The 16,335-nt window shown below is 45.7% G+C and overlaps 1 protein-coding gene across 6 annotated transcripts in view; it reads left to right on the top strand.

The window, feature by feature from the left end:
- Positions 1 to 16,335, top strand: part of Kirrel3 (kirre like nephrin family adhesion molecule 3) — a 569,791-nt gene that overhangs the window by 191,981 nt on the left and 361,475 nt on the right. The gene's annotated exons all lie outside the window — the stretch shown is intronic.

A 16,335-nucleotide genomic window follows, 5' to 3' on the forward strand; every position in this document is an offset into this window, starting at 1 on the left:
AGGAACTTCTAATGGGACCGGGCCTGTCTTCATAAATGACCCACCTCACACCCAGCCAGCCACGGCCCCCTGAGATCTGGTTAGAAGTGGATTGCAGCTAGAACTTAGAATCACGCTCATTCTTGCCTCCTTGGACAGGACGGGGCCAGACTGTTACTAGTTCAAACTCCTCCGATGTCTTGTGACAGCAGCTGGTCTTGCTATCACAGCTCCTTAAAGCCATCCCCAGGACCCCAGCCACTGCTGTCTAGCTGTGTCTCTGTACTGTTAGGTGCCTCTGCTTTGGACTTGCTGCATAGTAGACTTACATCCAGCCTTCCAGTGTCCCACTACTCTCCTGGAAATTAGCCCAACTGCTCTCCTCCTGGCTCTCCCCTTCATCCTCCGGCCGCTCCCTTTCTCCTGGCTCCACTCTCTTTCCAAAGCAGCTCCATGTTCTCCATTAGTTTACTGCATTGGTTAATTTCACCACAACTCCTTCTAACCCCTTGTGGGGCTATTGGCAACTTTGTTTTTCCAACACAATCCACAAACACCCTAGAGAAATCCTGCAGACAGATGACAAGGTCATACCTTTCGATCTCCTCCTCAGAGACACGTCTACATATACAGGTGTATGTGCATATAAACACATACAGTGCATATTCACACACATCTGTACATACATACCAGCACATATCCATACAGCCATGCACAGGCACACATGACACACACTATGAAGTTCATAAACTACTTTCCTGTAAGTCTTTACATGCTTCCTCTGTGGAAGGACCTACTCTAATCTTCATTTTGCAGATAGAGAAACTGAGGCACAAAATGAATTTTTAAAAAAAATCACAAAACCTCCAAAGACTTGAGTCTGGCTTTAAATCTCAAACCCAAATTTATTATTATTATTATTATTATTTACTATTTTTTAACAAGGTCTCGCTGTGGGGCTCTTGCTGGTCAGGAACTCCCTGTGTAGACTAGTCTGGCCTTGAGCTCACAGAGGTCTTTCTGCCTCTGTCACCCAGGTACTGTGATTAAAGGCGTGTGCTTTATATTCTTTGGTTTTATAGTATCTTGCCTCCTGATCAAAAGGTGCTTTTTAGGCAGGAGCCATCCCACTTTGGTATCTCCAGACATTATCATGCTTGATCAGTTAGAACAAAGAACCAGGAGGAACTTAAAGAGAGAAGGACAGCAGTGGAGTATTTAGAGATTCTGTGTTTTAACAACTTTGCACATTCCCTCTGAGCCCAGGCCACCATAGACGGACCAGTGGTTCCAGTGCATGATGAGTCTATCATCCTCCACTTTCCTGAACATGATGCTCCCTTCAGCTCTTTTAAGGAACTGCCCAATTCCAGATTTGTTTCCAAGGCATGCTTTCTTAGGACCTTGGTTGCCTCTGCTTCTATCTCTGCTGCCTTTTAGACACCAAGCCCTGAGCAAGGCTAAAAGCAAGTACTCTGAACATCCACGAGCAGCTTAGGAATCAGCAGGATGGGAAGGTCCTGGCCCAGGAGATAGGCGAGAAAGGGAGGAGCTGGCATGCTATGGAAGAGAAGAGAGCTATGGATTTGAGGCCTTAAAGGTGGACCACCCGGGGTCTCTCCAGCACACCCTGGTAGTCAGAGAAGCAGAGCAGGTTGTGCAGATGCCTGCCCAGGTCTGAGTGCCCAGGGAAGTCCTTTTCCTCCATCAGGCTATGGTGGGTGCAATGAGCCATCACTTTGCACCGTCATCAGATTCTCACAGTGGAAGAACAGAAATCCACCTGGCTCCAAAATATTACCCTTTCTCCTCCTGTCCAGGTGCTCATGAGAGTTGAAATAAACAGCCCCAGGCATTACTTTGCAGTGTCCATAGGCCTCAGATTGGCGAGTACATGTGGGTGAATTATTTTGAGCGAGTCAGAATGCAATTATTTCATTTTCCTTCCAATTCCGAATTGTTGATGTTTAGAAATAAATTGCTCCCGGTGCTTCTGATTTACAAGGACAAAATGTGAATGCAGAAAACAGGTTCAGTGGAGTGATTTGAATTTCCATTACAATTACAGTTCTTTTCAACCATATGATTCTGCGCTTTCCTGGGATGCCTCAACCTGATGCTGATGGTGCATGGATGCTGATGCTGACACGGCCCTCAGCATCGAGTCGCCTAGGCCCAGCTGCCACAGGCCACTGGATAGATGAGAACTAAGCTCCCCAGTAAGCCACTAATAAAACTGGAGTGCCCATCAGGCCTGCTTCTGGGGGTCAATAGAGAGTGGAGGGATGGTGAGCTCGGCCTCATGGGCAGTGGAGGCATGTGGTGTCTGCAGATAGTAGTTTAGGGGAATCCCAAACACTGAGCAGCAGATTCTTCCAACCACGCACAGCCATGTCAGCAAATCTAGGAGGACAAGATAATTCTCTGTGCCAGATGTGCTGAGAGCTGAGTACATGTGATACTCACCACAGTGCCAAGAAATAAGGTTATGATTGTTAGTCTGTTTTACATATGAGAAACCGAGCCTTGCTCAAGTCACCACCTGGCGAAGGCAAAGACGAGACTGAAATTAACTCAATATTCAGAACCCAGTTTCCTATTTCCCGAACAATACTGAAGCCCCTAAATTCCACGGCAGAAGGGTCAGAAAGTTTAAGTAACACCCCCAGACCTCTGCTCTGATAACTCCAGTGCTCATAGATGTATGCTTCAGGAAGTCAGATGTCTGTGGCTGGAGAGATAATTCAGCTGTTAAGAGCTCTTGCTGCTCTTACAGGGAATCTGAACTTGATTCCTAGCACCCATACTCGGCCACTCAAGGCCATCTGTAACACCTCGTCCTGGGTACCCAACACCCTCTTCTGACCTGTCTAGGTACCTGCACTCACATGGGTACTCAAACACACACACACACACACACACACACACACACACACACACACACACACACACACACACACTTTACAAAGTAATAAATCTCAAAACACCCAAGTCAGATGATGTTCCTCCATCCTTTTCTAGAGGACCCAACCCTGAAAAGCATCCAGAGAATTTGGGAGAATCTGCCTTGCTTGTCCAACCTAGAAGGTTATCTTTCCTACCCTCCTGCTCCATGCTAGGTCACCCCAATATGAGGCAAAGTCCTCATATTTGCATGCTCTAAATTGCAACCACGCTCAGAGCAGGCAGGGGAGGACCATGCTACTTGGCAGGAGGTGTGGCTGCCCCAGCCTCTCCAGAGCCCTTCTTAACCAATGAGTGTCCTCTGGTGCTGCAGGCAATGGAGGAGGAGAACCACAGGGCTCCTCAGGAGATGCTGGGGGAAGCAGATGGCACTGCTTCTGCAACCCACTCTGCTTAAGGCAAAGCCAGCCTCGCCACCCATGGCTGGGATGCCTTTTCTGCATCCTCAATCTTCCCATAGATTCAGTGATACCCACATAGTGGGCACTGGGACAGGAACAACAGAATTCAATCTTTCCATCCAGGACAATCACCAACCTTGAGGTCCTGACTCAGCCCAGGCTGGAACCAGAAAGCTAGTGCACAAACATAGACTGAGTAATCCTCAATGGCCATTGACCAATTCTCTGTCGTGTGTGTGTGTGTGTGTGTGTGTGTGTGTGTGTGTGTGTGTGTGTGTGTACATTCAAGCATGTGAAAAACTAAAGACCGATGGCATGTGCCTTCCTTCATCCCCATCCACCTTACTTAACAATTACTCTAGGCTGACTGGCCAGCAAGTCCCCAGTGCTGGGGTAGCAGGCAGGCAGCACCAGGCCTGGCTTTTTATGTGAGCACTAGGGACCTGAACTCAGGTCCTCATGCTTGTGTGGTGACCACTTAACCTACTAAGCCATCTCTCCAACCCTTTATTTTTAATGTATGATCAGCTTGTTCTCAATCTTTATCTGGCCCCCATCCCTGCTGCTCCACCAATCAGCTCTAGAGAAGGCAGTGTGTTCAGGATGAAGCTTGCATGAGTTAACAAAGTAAAGTCTGTCCTCCCCACCCCCAGGATACAGAAGTGTCCCAGTGAAAGGTTAGTCTAAATAACTAATTAAAAGAAGACAGGATAGCAGAGAACCTTATTATTGGCTGAATGAAAAGTGAAGTAACCAGACACGATAATAGTTCAGCATGAAAAACGTGCTGTCATTTCTGATTCATGTTTTTCCTAATACCAGTGTGAGCCTTTGCCTGGGGTGGGAAGGAGTCAGCAATACAGAGGCTGGGCGGGTCTGCAGTGGCTGATGTACCCCCACCTAAGAACTGGCTCTCTCGGGGTTCCAGTGGTTTAAGCAGCTTTGTAATTAACGTTTTTAATTAATAGCCTTCGTTTCTTTGAGTATGTTTAGGTATATAGGAAAATGGAACAGAAATTGTAGAAGATCCCCACACGCTCTCCCTTTGCTTCCTCATCCCATTTCACCTGTAACTAACATCTTGCATGAGTGTGGTACACTTGTTACCACTGGCAAGCCAAGACCATGTTATCATTAAACAAACACAACTATTAATTAAAGTCCGACTTGGCGTTCGAGTTTTTTCATTTTGTTGTATAATCCATGTGTTTGGACAAGTGTACTAGATAAGGACATTATACATTATCACAGTACCAACATCTAAAAACCCCTCTGCCCCTCTGTTCATGTCCCTCTTCTTCCCATGTCCAATCTCTGGCACCCACAGGTCTTTTTCCATTTCTGTAGTTTAATATTTTCCAGAATGTGACATAGTTGAAGTCAATGAGCATTTATTTGCCTTTGGGAAATTTTGGTACTTCATTTACTACCGTACATTTAAGATTTTTTTTCTGTGTACTTTGATAGCTTGGTAGTTCATTTCTTTTTATTGCCAACTAATATTTCACTATATGGACATACCACAGTTAGTTTATCTATTCTCCTGTTGAAGGGCATCTTGGTTGATTCCAGGTTTTTTACTAATCCTGGGGAAAGCTGCCATAAGCATTTCCATCCGGTGTGTGAGTAGACGTAAGGTCTCATCTCCTTTTAAATACTAAGGACTGATATTGCAGGGGCCTATGGTGAGACTGTTAATCTTTTAAGAAATCTCCCAGTTGTCTTTCAAGTTTGTAGCTCTCCCATTGTCCCAATCCTCCCTAGCCTTGAGCTTTGAAAGCCTTGGGGAACACACAGCGCGTGTGGAGCCACGTGTTTTTACCACTACGGTTGTTTGGCACTTTTGCACACGTGTTCTCTCCTTTGATCTTTGTCACCATCTAAAAGCATCATTGGATAGATGAGGAAACTGGAGGTCGGAGTGGCTCCTGTAAAAATCCAAGATGACACGCTCTCAGTCAAACCTGACAACCTGAGATCAATTCCTAGAACACACCCATAGGTAGAAGGAGAGAATTGACTCCACAAAAGCTGTCTTCGGGCCTCCACGTCTGCACTGTGGCAGGTTTGTGTGTACACACACAAAAATCAATCCATCAATCATTATTTTAAATGCATTTTTTAAAATATGTATGTTATTTCCAGATTTTCAACAAGCCACCATTGAGCCCCAGGCCTTGGCACAGAGTGACGAGAGGCTATGTGTATGTCTGGAAGTCGAATTGTTGCCCCTGAGCAGAATGGGCTTCTGTCCATTCTAGTAAATGATGCTTGATTTGATCATTCACACATTACCCATCGTTAACCCTCAGTCTCTGGGGAAACTATGCCATCTCTCAAATTCCTCCCTTCTCCCTCTTAGGAAAGACTTTCTTGGCCTTTCACTGGTTCATCTGACTGCTAGAAACTAATGTCACCCAGTTGGCACTAGCCATGGCTCTGAGCCTTTCTCTGGATTCTCTGGTGACATCTGAGGCCAGTATGCCCATCACTACCCATCTGTCTTCCTCTATTTCTCCTTCTTTCTGCCTGAATCATTAGATTCATGATTTAGCCAAGGAGCTTAGAGGAATCTAAGAGAGCAAGTCAACTCTTCCTCACCCAGCCCCTCATCCGCACAGAGACTCCCTGGGGCTCTGGCTTTCTGCCCAAGAGTTTTGAGAATCCTTTACCTGCTGTGACTGAATGATGAACCTTTAACTGCCTCACTGAAAATCCACTTCCTGTCCTTTGCCACTGCCTCACGCGTCAATGAACCTCGTGTACTGGGGTAGGCAGGGATGCGAAGCTAAAATCATACCCATTCGCGTGTGTGGGACACTGAACGCCTTAATTTTACTGTGTAATATTTGAAACATTCTAAAAGAATATACTCAGCCAAGATGAAAGCCAGCAGCCAAGTGGCCGTGTGTGAACCCCATGTAAGAACTGGAACGTGTGCACACCACCCACCCTTGTCACCCTCCTCTACCCTGCAAGAATCTGTTTTTATTTCTCCTCTTCTCTTGTACCTTCTTTATACTTTTATGTCATGTGCATATCCTAAGACAGGGCATTTTAGCTCTGCTTGCTCTGGAACTTTATGAAAAGAAACTTAGATGTTATAAAGTCTATTTCACTCAGTATTGTATTTCAGATTTATCTTGGACTGCCATTAGTAGCTGTTGTTTATAGCGCTGTGTGCATATACCATAATTTATTTACCTGTTCTCCTATTACTGGGCAAGTGGGTCATGGTATGGCTTGAATATGAAATGCACAGGCTCAGGTGCTGAATGTTTGGTGCCCTGTTGGTGGCACTATAGGGGAAGTTTGGGAAACTAGAAGATGGGACTACTTGGAGGAAATAGGTCACTGGGGTTACACCTTTGAAGATTATACCTGGTCCCCAGTCTCTTCCATACTCTGTTTCCTGTTCCCCATGAATTGAAGAGTCCCCTCTTTCACCCACTCCAGCCACCGTGTTTTTCTGCTTCACAAGGAGCTAAGAAGCACAGAGTTGAATGAGTATAGACAAGGCTCTCAGAAACCATGAGACAAAGTAAACAATTCCTCCCTTCAAGTTGTTTCCATCAGGCCTTTTGCCAGAGTGAAGTACAGGCAATAATACTAGCCAGACACAGCCTGGGAGCTGTTATGAACAGGGCTGCTGTGTGTTGCTGTGTGGGTTCTGAGCATGAGGTCTCATGCCTGGAGAAGTCACTGCATCATTAAGGAAGGAAGGCCCACAGTCTGATGGAGTAGAATGGTCGAGAACATGGGTCATAGCACCAAACTGCCCATCTCTCGGCCAGGCTCTGCCACTGACCAGCTGTGTGACTTGGGAAGAATTATTAACGACACTGAATCTCCATTTTCCCACTCTAGGATGAGGATGGTGATAGTGTCAGGATGAAATAAGGGCAGTTTTGCCCACACCACTCATGAGTTCAGCTGCTACTCAGATATACCCCCACGACGTGGCCATGCCTCCCTTTTGGGAGAAAAAGTTGGCTGCAGCCCCTCATTTTCAGAAGCACCCAATAAACTCATTTCTTCTGGAATAAGGGCAGGAAAGGACCACAGATCTGCATGATATGTACAATTTCTGCAAATCCTCTAAAAATCAGAAGTGATTTTTTTTTAATCTTTTCTTAAAGCTGAGGCTGAGATGAAGCTCCCAGGAGCAGAGCCTGGTGACTTGGTGGCTTGCTGTGTCGGCTGGGACCAGTGATGACAAATTGTGGTTTTTATTGTAGCACCTGCCCTCCTCTCAGGATTTATTACCACGGCGATTTCCCATCTCATCAGGTCAACAAATACCAATCAGTTGTGTGTGCAGGCCCCCAGAATGCACTCTTTTCTCAATGAAAGGCTTCCTAAACACAGAGCTTTTCTGAGTCACTCAGGCAGCACTCAGGAGGCAATTTCTGGTCTTTTGTTAGCAAACATGCCTTGTCCTTTCCCATCCTAACCGAGGGAAAAGGCCATTTAAGGGGTGCTTGTTGTTTTTATTTTTTCTTCCATGACCTAAGAAGTGACCTCACTCTTGTTTGCATTCTTATTTGCAAGTCCCCCTTCCCACCCAACACACTCAGTCTATTTTCTTTTTCATATTTTGTAGAGGAACACAGGCCATGTCGAAAAGGACACAAGAAGCATTGTTCTTGATTGTGGTATCCCCATCCATCATTGGCTCTTCAGCTGGACTAGGAGACTGCAGAAAATCTAGGTGATGACAGAGGTAGACACAGGAACAGAGAGGATGGGAGCAAAGAATACCACCCTCGAGGCAGCAGCTGGTCTTCACCATTGAGTACCAGCCATTCATTCAAGCTTGGCAAAGCTGAAGTCAGAATTGAGCTGACTTTTCCCCCTGACTCACTGTGTTCTCACATATGCTGCTCAGGTTTGGATAAAGCTGAGGGAAACATAGGCCAAGGTAACAGGAGAAAGGCAACCGAGCAACGACTGCTTTATGTGTTTTTTTTCCCTTAAGTATGAATCAAGCACTAACCCCATACTTAGTAGTGTGCTGTTTGATATTTAGAATACTTCTATGAAGGCTCACAAGATGGCCCAGTGAATAAAGGCATGTGCTGCCAAGCCTCAGGACCTGAGTTCAATCCCAGAGCACCACATGGTAGAAGGAGAGAACTGATTCCTACAAGTTATCCTCTGACCTCCGTATGTACATTGTGGCACTTGTGTTTGCCCACCCCCACATAGATAGATGGGTGGATGGATGGATGGACGGATGGATGGATGGACGGATGGATGGACAGACAGATGGACAGACAGAGAGACAGATGGATGGATATAATTCTAAAGGACAGAGAGATGGTTTAGTCATTAAAAGCACTGGCTTCTCTTCCAGAGGACCCAGGTTCAATAGCTCACAACTCTATATGACTCCAGTCTCAGAGGATCTCATGCTGTCTTCTGGACTCTGTGGGCATGAGCCATGCACACGGTGCACAGACACACAGGCAGACAAAAACACCCATATGCATAAAAATTAGTCACATTTTAAAAAATCCTGAGTTATAACTTATAACAGTAAGTTTCATTTTATACATCAAGGAACTGAGTATTGTGTTGACTTCTGTGACCAATGTCACCATACTAATCTGGGAAGAGCTTTCTTCTCATCCGTGGCAGCATCCGTGGGAGGCTCCACATTTGAGTGGATCTTCCCTTCTGTTATCCACTCACTTTGTGTCCCACCTATTTGTACAACAGATATTTGGTTGTGCACTGTGTAGTGGTAAGTTTTTCCAGTCCTGCCCGGCCCCGCAGTTCTGCAACTGTATCTCTGCTTGGATTTCCCAGCCTGCCTCTGAGCTGCCTTGCCATAGGCCAAAACAGCTTTATTTATGAGCCAATGGGAGCCACACATATTCACAGCATACAGAAAGACATCCCACAGCAGAATGGAGCCTGTCCAATTCGTTGTGTGTGTGCCTAGAATCCAGTGTAGTTCCTCATTACCTCAAGAAGAGGGGAAAGGAATCGAGTGAACAAGACCCACAAGAACAAATCTGTAGGGTCAGGGATGACCGCTCCAGAGAAATGGGTAAGAGGAGTTAATGAGGACGGGAGGTTCATGGAGTCGATGGTGTAAATACACCATCATTATTTAATAACCCAATGTTAAGTGCCTACTATGTGCCTGGGCTACTGGGCACTGGAAATACACTGGCGATGGGTAGTTTTTGCTCCTGAAGAGCTCATGGTCACATGGAAGAGACAGATACATGTGTTCCAACTTGCTACAGGCACTAGCAGAAGTATCTATAGCATGCCATGGGAGCTAGAAGGAGAAGCATGGGTTCATCAGCTGCTCAGATGTACCCCAATATGTGGCCTCATTTGTGGTCTGTATTCCTTGACAGGGATTGGCTGATAGGATGCCTAGTCTCACCCCCCTAGAGAGGCTTAATAGATGGCTCTGCTGGTGATAACAGTTATTCAGAATGCTGATCTCCTTCAAATGGAGGTCACAGCTTAGGGACTGAAGTCTACATACGAGTTTGTTATTTCTCCTTGTTTGTGACGCAGATGTGACATGCAGCTGCCTGGGTGACTCCAGTTTGAACCATGACCATTTCCAGTTCCAAACAACCGGACCCTTAGATAGCAATCTCACAGCCTTTGTGGTCAATGAGAACAGAGTACTGGTGATGATGGATCTGGCAAAGCTAAGCAAGGCCTTATCCCAAGTGGCAGAGAAACTACAGCACAGTTTGGAGGAGCACAGTTTGGAGGAGCACAGTTCTCCTCTCCTTCCTCAAAGCAGACTTCGCAGAGGCTGCCTTGACGCCGCAAGTGTCTTGCCAGGGAAGGTCACCCTAAGGTGTCCCCATTCACTCGGACTCATTTGATGGGAATGTCTGCCAATGTGCAGAGCTCCTGTTAGGAAACAAACCCGTAAGGTGAGAAAAAGAACACAGCCCTGTCTCAGGCTCAAAGCCAGTGGCATCTAACCCCACCGAAATGTAGAAGGCAATGTGCGTACCCTCCCTGAGCAGCACAGTGAGAAAGACCCTAGACCAGCAGCTTGATGCAGTGCTTAGTGAGGCCAGGCGGACTGCAAGAGTGGAGGCTTGCAGAACAGCTGGGAAGAGAGCTTCCACGGGCACAGAAAGGAGGGAGCTAGCAGCAGCATCCTTCCAGACTGCGCACTGGCCGTTTTTGTGTGAATCCTAACTCCATCACATTCTGTGGGGGGCAGGACGCCGTCACGGCTGAGAGGATGGGTTCCCGGGCCTAAGAGCCGACTTTCTCATGCTGCTGCAAGTTCCGTGACCTCTCTCTGCTTAAATGTCCTCATCTGAAAACTAGAAATAATAGCAGTAGCTGTCTAGCAGGGTCACATTTAGCAATTAAAACAGAAGGGATACCAAGGGAAGTAGAGAGAGGATAAGACACATTGCAATGGACCCACGTCCACGGTTGGAAGACCGTGTGAGGTGGAAGGGTATGGACCCACATCCGCGGTTGGAAGACTGCGTGAGGCCCAAGAGTGCCTCCTGTCTGATAAGCCAACTTCTGGCTGAAAGCCTGGCGGGCTTGGGCACAAGACCTGAGCACGGAGCATTCGTGCTTCACTGAGTAGTGGAAGGGGACAGAATTAACAAGAATCGAGACAACTGAATGCCAGGGACCAGCTGTCCAAGCTGCACCATCCCTCCCGCAGAACTGAGGAACTGAACGAACATTTACTTTCATTCCAAATTAATCTTTCCTGGACAAAAGTAGCCAGTCATCTTTTTGCTCTAGTAAAAAAAAAACAAAACAAAAATGGGGGAAAAGATGCCAAGCCTTTGCCTAACCTTTAGATCTCACTTCCTCTGCTTTGGCAGAAAGGCAATATTAGGAAAGTTCTTCTGTGTTTGGGGTATGTTTATGCTGATTTGGGGATGAAGTATATTCTTCTGTCTTCACCATGTGGCAAGGATTTCGGTTGTGTGGATAACAAACACTGCAAGTTACTACTTCCTGTAATACTCATTGCGCACTCCTCCAGGTAAAGGTTGTTTCTTTGCAGTTCCAAACTACCACACAAAGCGTCATGGACTGGGGACTGCAGGGGCTGATGATGCCTACCCAACTGGAGGCTGATTGGCTCCAACACCTCATCTTTGTCTCACTCATCCCTCAGCTTTTCTCTTCTATGAGCAGCCTCCCCGGCTGAACAAAATTGTGTTCGGCTCACACCCCTCTTGAAAATACGGCTACATCCCTGTGCTGTCCCTTTCCTTGCATTAAAGCAGACAAAAGACCAAACCCACCATCTTCCATCACCTGTGATGGTTTCCCTCTAGCTTAGATGAGGGTATCCAGAGACAGCCATTGCCCCCCTCCCTTCACCCTCCTACTCCCCATCAGGCATATGGCCACTGATTGCTTGTTAGAAAAGCTCAGCTCTATTTTATCTCCACCACAACTGGCCACCTGTCCAATAGCTCCAACACTATTAGGGACTCAAACCAGAGCTTCCTCCAAGGTGCCCCTGAGCTGGACCAGAACCAGCCTCACCAGAGCTCCAGGGTGCTGCTCACGAACACCTAGAGTGGGGCATTGTTAGAGAGCTAAGTGGGGCACGTGCTACCTGGCTGCAGTGTGCGCACAGCATGCAAGCCTGGGGTGACCTGTTCTCTTTTTTTTTTTTTTTTTTTTTTTTTTTGTTTTTTCGAGACAGGGTTTCTCTGTGTAGCTTTGTGCCTTTTCCTGGAACTCACTTGGTAGCCCAGGCTGGCCTCGAACTCACAGAGATCCGCCTGGCTCTGCCTCCCGAGTGCTGGGATTAAAGGCGTGCGCCACCACCTGTTCTCTTAATCAGACAAAGCCTCCATCAATTTCATAAGGAAAAGACCCCAAACCTGATGCTGGAAGAAGCGGTGTCTCTCTGCATTAAAGCTCACCATTCCATTCTTCCTCTGGCTGTGTTTCTTTTAATGTTATTAATTTTTATTAAGGTTCTTTTATTATTGATGACCATTATTATGTTTTTCTACAAACATAATAGAACCCTGTTCTACTATTCATATGCTTTGGGAGACAGGACTTGACACAGCTTAAAAATAATTTTTTGATTATAATGTGATATTATCACATCTGAGAAAATTTGGAAAGCAGAGAAAGGAAAAAAGGAATCCACCCTGATCCCAGCAGTCTAACGCAAGCACTGTTAGCATTTGGGGGACTCTCCTATGAGTCTTTATCTTATGCATGTTTTAACAGGGTAGTAATTATCTCTACTTACATTTTTTATCTTTATTTTTTCACTTCGTATAGTTATCATATGCAATTTCCAGATTACATCATTCTCATAAACGATCATTTTAATGCTTCCATAATATTCTATCAAGTCTCAGAACCATGATTTATTTAACCATTTCTCAGCTGTTGAATATTTTGGCTGTTTCTGCAGTTATGCTTATAGGATGTGGTTGTTTGTTCTTTGGGTTAGGGTTTTTTTTTTTAATTTTTTTAGAACAGACTGACAAAATGCAGAATTATAGAGCAAAAATGGGGTGGATATTTTAGGCTATTGATATATCCTAACAGTGCTTTCCAGTATACAGTCTAGCCTAACCATATATATTTTTTAATATTTGGGGGAATGTGGACATTTAATGGACAAGGGAGGGACAAATGAGATCTCTTCTATGCTGCCCATGCTGGAAGCCTCAGAAAAACACACACCATAGTATTTCTTTGTTAGAGTGAAAAGCAGAAAATTAATCCCATATGCAACTCAAAACGCTTGTTCTGCTATGTGGAAAGGTTACCATACAGAAAAGAACCTGGCTCACCATCACTGGGCCACAAATAATAATGAAAAGCTGCTCTCTGAGGGCCGGATTTTGGAGAGACATCCTCCCTCTGACCACCATAATCCTCAGCCCCCTGTGCCCTCCATTCTCTGTTCCCTGGAGAATTCAGAAGAATGTGCTGTAAATCATCCCCCTGCTGTGTCCTTGAGGGAATGTGTGACTTGAAGACATTTCATTGCCAGAGGATGCTTGGCTTTCCTGAAGCTAGGAGCCATGCATTGTGCTCTCCAGCTCTGAAGGCCCTGCTCCTGAAGCTGAAGCTGCTGGCTAAAGAATGGGGTTTCTCCTGACACAGGCATTCTCTCTGTAGACAACCCATTCATAAGGCAACTGCCTGTGTTTCTATTTCCAGAAGAAATTAGTTCAGATGCAGAAAAAGTTTTAGGTTAAATGGTGAGAGAGTCCACTTGGCTTTGGACTTCCACACAGAGTTGTGCAGGTGGTTGAGACTAGGAGGCACATGGGGACAGCCTAGTAGCCAAGTCATGCATTGTAGCTTGAGGCTGTTTCCACCACCGCCACCTCTCCTCTTCCTCCTCCTCCTCCTTCCTCCTTCTTCTCTTCCTTTTCCTTTTATAAATGGAGTACCATTTTAAAATACTTTTGTCTTTGAGAATAGCTTCAGATTTGCAGAAAAAATAGTAGAGAGTTCTCATACACCCCACATGGTGTTTCCCTTACTGTCAATACCCTCCCTGGCTATGGAGCATCTGTCACAATTCAAAACCCAGTATTGGTGCATTAGTACTAACTTAAGCCCACACCTTACTTTGATTTGTTAGTTTTTACATAAAATCTTCACATTACCTCATATATGTGTGCCACCCACATGCTTATCTGTTGATGGTGACCTTGAGCTCATAGCCAAGGTGGTGTGCATCTGATTTCTTCACTGTAGAGTTGTCTGCTCTCCGCACTTCTCACACTGCATTTTTTAGAAGGCAATCATTATGTGACCATGCTCAGACTAGGAATTCATGCTCTGCTCCTTTAACGGAAAAGTAATTATGCAAAGTGTTTGGCACTTTTGTGCACTGATTGTTTTCCTTTTTTAAGGTTTTTTGTGTGTATGTACTGGGGCGGGGGGCAGTGACTGTGGAGGCCAGAAGAGGGCGTCAGATCCCCTGGAACTGAAGTTACAGGCAGTTGTTAGCAGCTTGATGTAGATGCTGGAAACCTAACTTGGAGTCCTTGGCAAGAGCTGCAAGTTCTCTTAACTGCTGAGCCATCTCTCCGGCCCAGCCCCTTCATTTAAAAATATATATAATTTACCCAATCATCTATTTAGACCAAGGAAATAGATCCAAGTCCTGGGTACATGCCATTGTGGTTGGGATTATCAGTCAGTACTGCTTTATTTTACACTTAACCATCCCATCTTTAGCCATTGAGAGCTCTACCAGTGACTTCTGTGTCCCTTCGGAATATGTCATCATCATAGGTCTTTATTCCTTTTTTATGGAGCTTATTATGGATTGGATTGGATTCTCCAAACCCAGAGTGTTGAAATTCCAAACCTCAATGCCTCAAAACATGAATTTAATTGAAAAATGTCTGCTACAGATGTAACTAGTTCAGATTTAGTCATAGAGGAGTAAGATAGGGTGTTAATCCAAAATCGTCGGTATCCTCATAAGAGAGGTAACACAGAGGGGGAGAAGGAGATGATGGTGGCAGAGACAGGCAGCAGACTGATTTCACCTCCACAAGGAAGTTCCACAGAGTGCTAAATGTTGCCTGAAAAACACCCGAAAGTAGGATGAGGTAGGGTAGGATCCCACCCCACAGGTCTCAGAGGAAGCATGGCTCTCCAGACACCTTAATCTTAGTTTTCTAGCCTGCAGAACTGTGAGAAGATAAATTGCTGTTTCAAGTCACCTGGTTGGTTGTAATTCACTTGGGGAGACCTAAGCAACAAACCAAGCCACCTCCTCACACAGGCATGCACCTTGTGCTTCTGACATCGTACGTAAGATGCCCTGGGATCTTTTTGGATACTTCTTGCCATGGTCACAGATCAGACTCTTTTCTCAAGGAGCCCTGGTTCCTTTTTTGTAGAGAAAGGTATTAGAAACCAAAGTCTGGGATTTGGGAGTGCTTGTTGCTGTAAGAGCGCTGCTGCCTCCAGGCTTTGTCAGGAGACAGAGCAAGGAATTACATATGTGCACACTGGCCCTCACACGCACGCCCACCTCTCAATACGCCCGCCCATCTATATTCAGCTAAACATAAGTTCATCCTGATGTCTCCATCTCCAATCCATTACCACATGGATCCCTCTAGCATCCTCCTTTAGCTTCTCTGAAGCTTCCCACTCCCACCATCTGCCATACATCCACTTAGTCGGCCAGTTCCTGTGCACCTGCGTAGCAGACAATACTCTTTTCTGATTTATACAAAAGGTGCTAGCTATATGGGGGCCTAGCAGTACCCCGATGTCCATCCATCCAAGCGCCAAGGCCCGTGCTTCCTTCCCCCCCCTTCTCTAAAACCTAATCCTCCTCTCGGTAAAGGATCTGTTATCAGTTACTGGTATCTTTGTATCAGTCTGAGCAAGCTAGGCTAAGCCACAGGAACAATGAGACACCAAAGTCTCGGTGAGCTTTGCACAGCAAAGCTTTACTTCTCACTCACACGAGAGGCCATGTGGGCAAGTCCCCCCCACGTTCAGCTTTCTCGTTTTTTGCACTTGTAGCCTCCACAGTGGGAGCAGAAGGAGAAGAGAGGACTGAAGAACCAACTGTGCAGGGTTGTCTTTTAGAGCCATGATCGGAAGCTATTTATATTCCCTCAGCAGGCATGCCAGTGGTCAGGACAGGGCTACAGCTCGATCCCAACATGTAGGTAGGTGGAGCACCAGTTCTCTTCCTTGGAGCCCAAGGAGGTCAGCCATGTGCAAAGCTCATATCGTTGTCTCCATCTCAGCCTTCACATGAACTGTAAGCAGTGTGTTAACTTCCCCCCAAATTATTTTCATTTTAGATCTTTACTTTGTATCAAATGATCTTGTTTTATAATAAAGAAATTTTGAATATCTATAGCAGGGCGGGGGCAGTTCAATAGAAGTTTTAGTAATCTACTCTTGAAAATCTGTGTCTAGTTAGCCTCTCCCTCTGCCCATGCCAGGTTGTTCCAATATTTAAGTTTTAAAGAGCATATCCACTTGCTGA

This window comes from Peromyscus californicus, unplaced genomic scaffold, assembly GCF_007827085.1.
Source record: "Peromyscus californicus insignis strain IS unplaced genomic scaffold, ASM782708v3 Scaffold_11__1_contigs__length_118956290, whole genome shotgun sequence".
Lineage (NCBI taxonomy): Eukaryota > Metazoa > Chordata > Mammalia > Rodentia > Cricetidae > Peromyscus > Peromyscus californicus.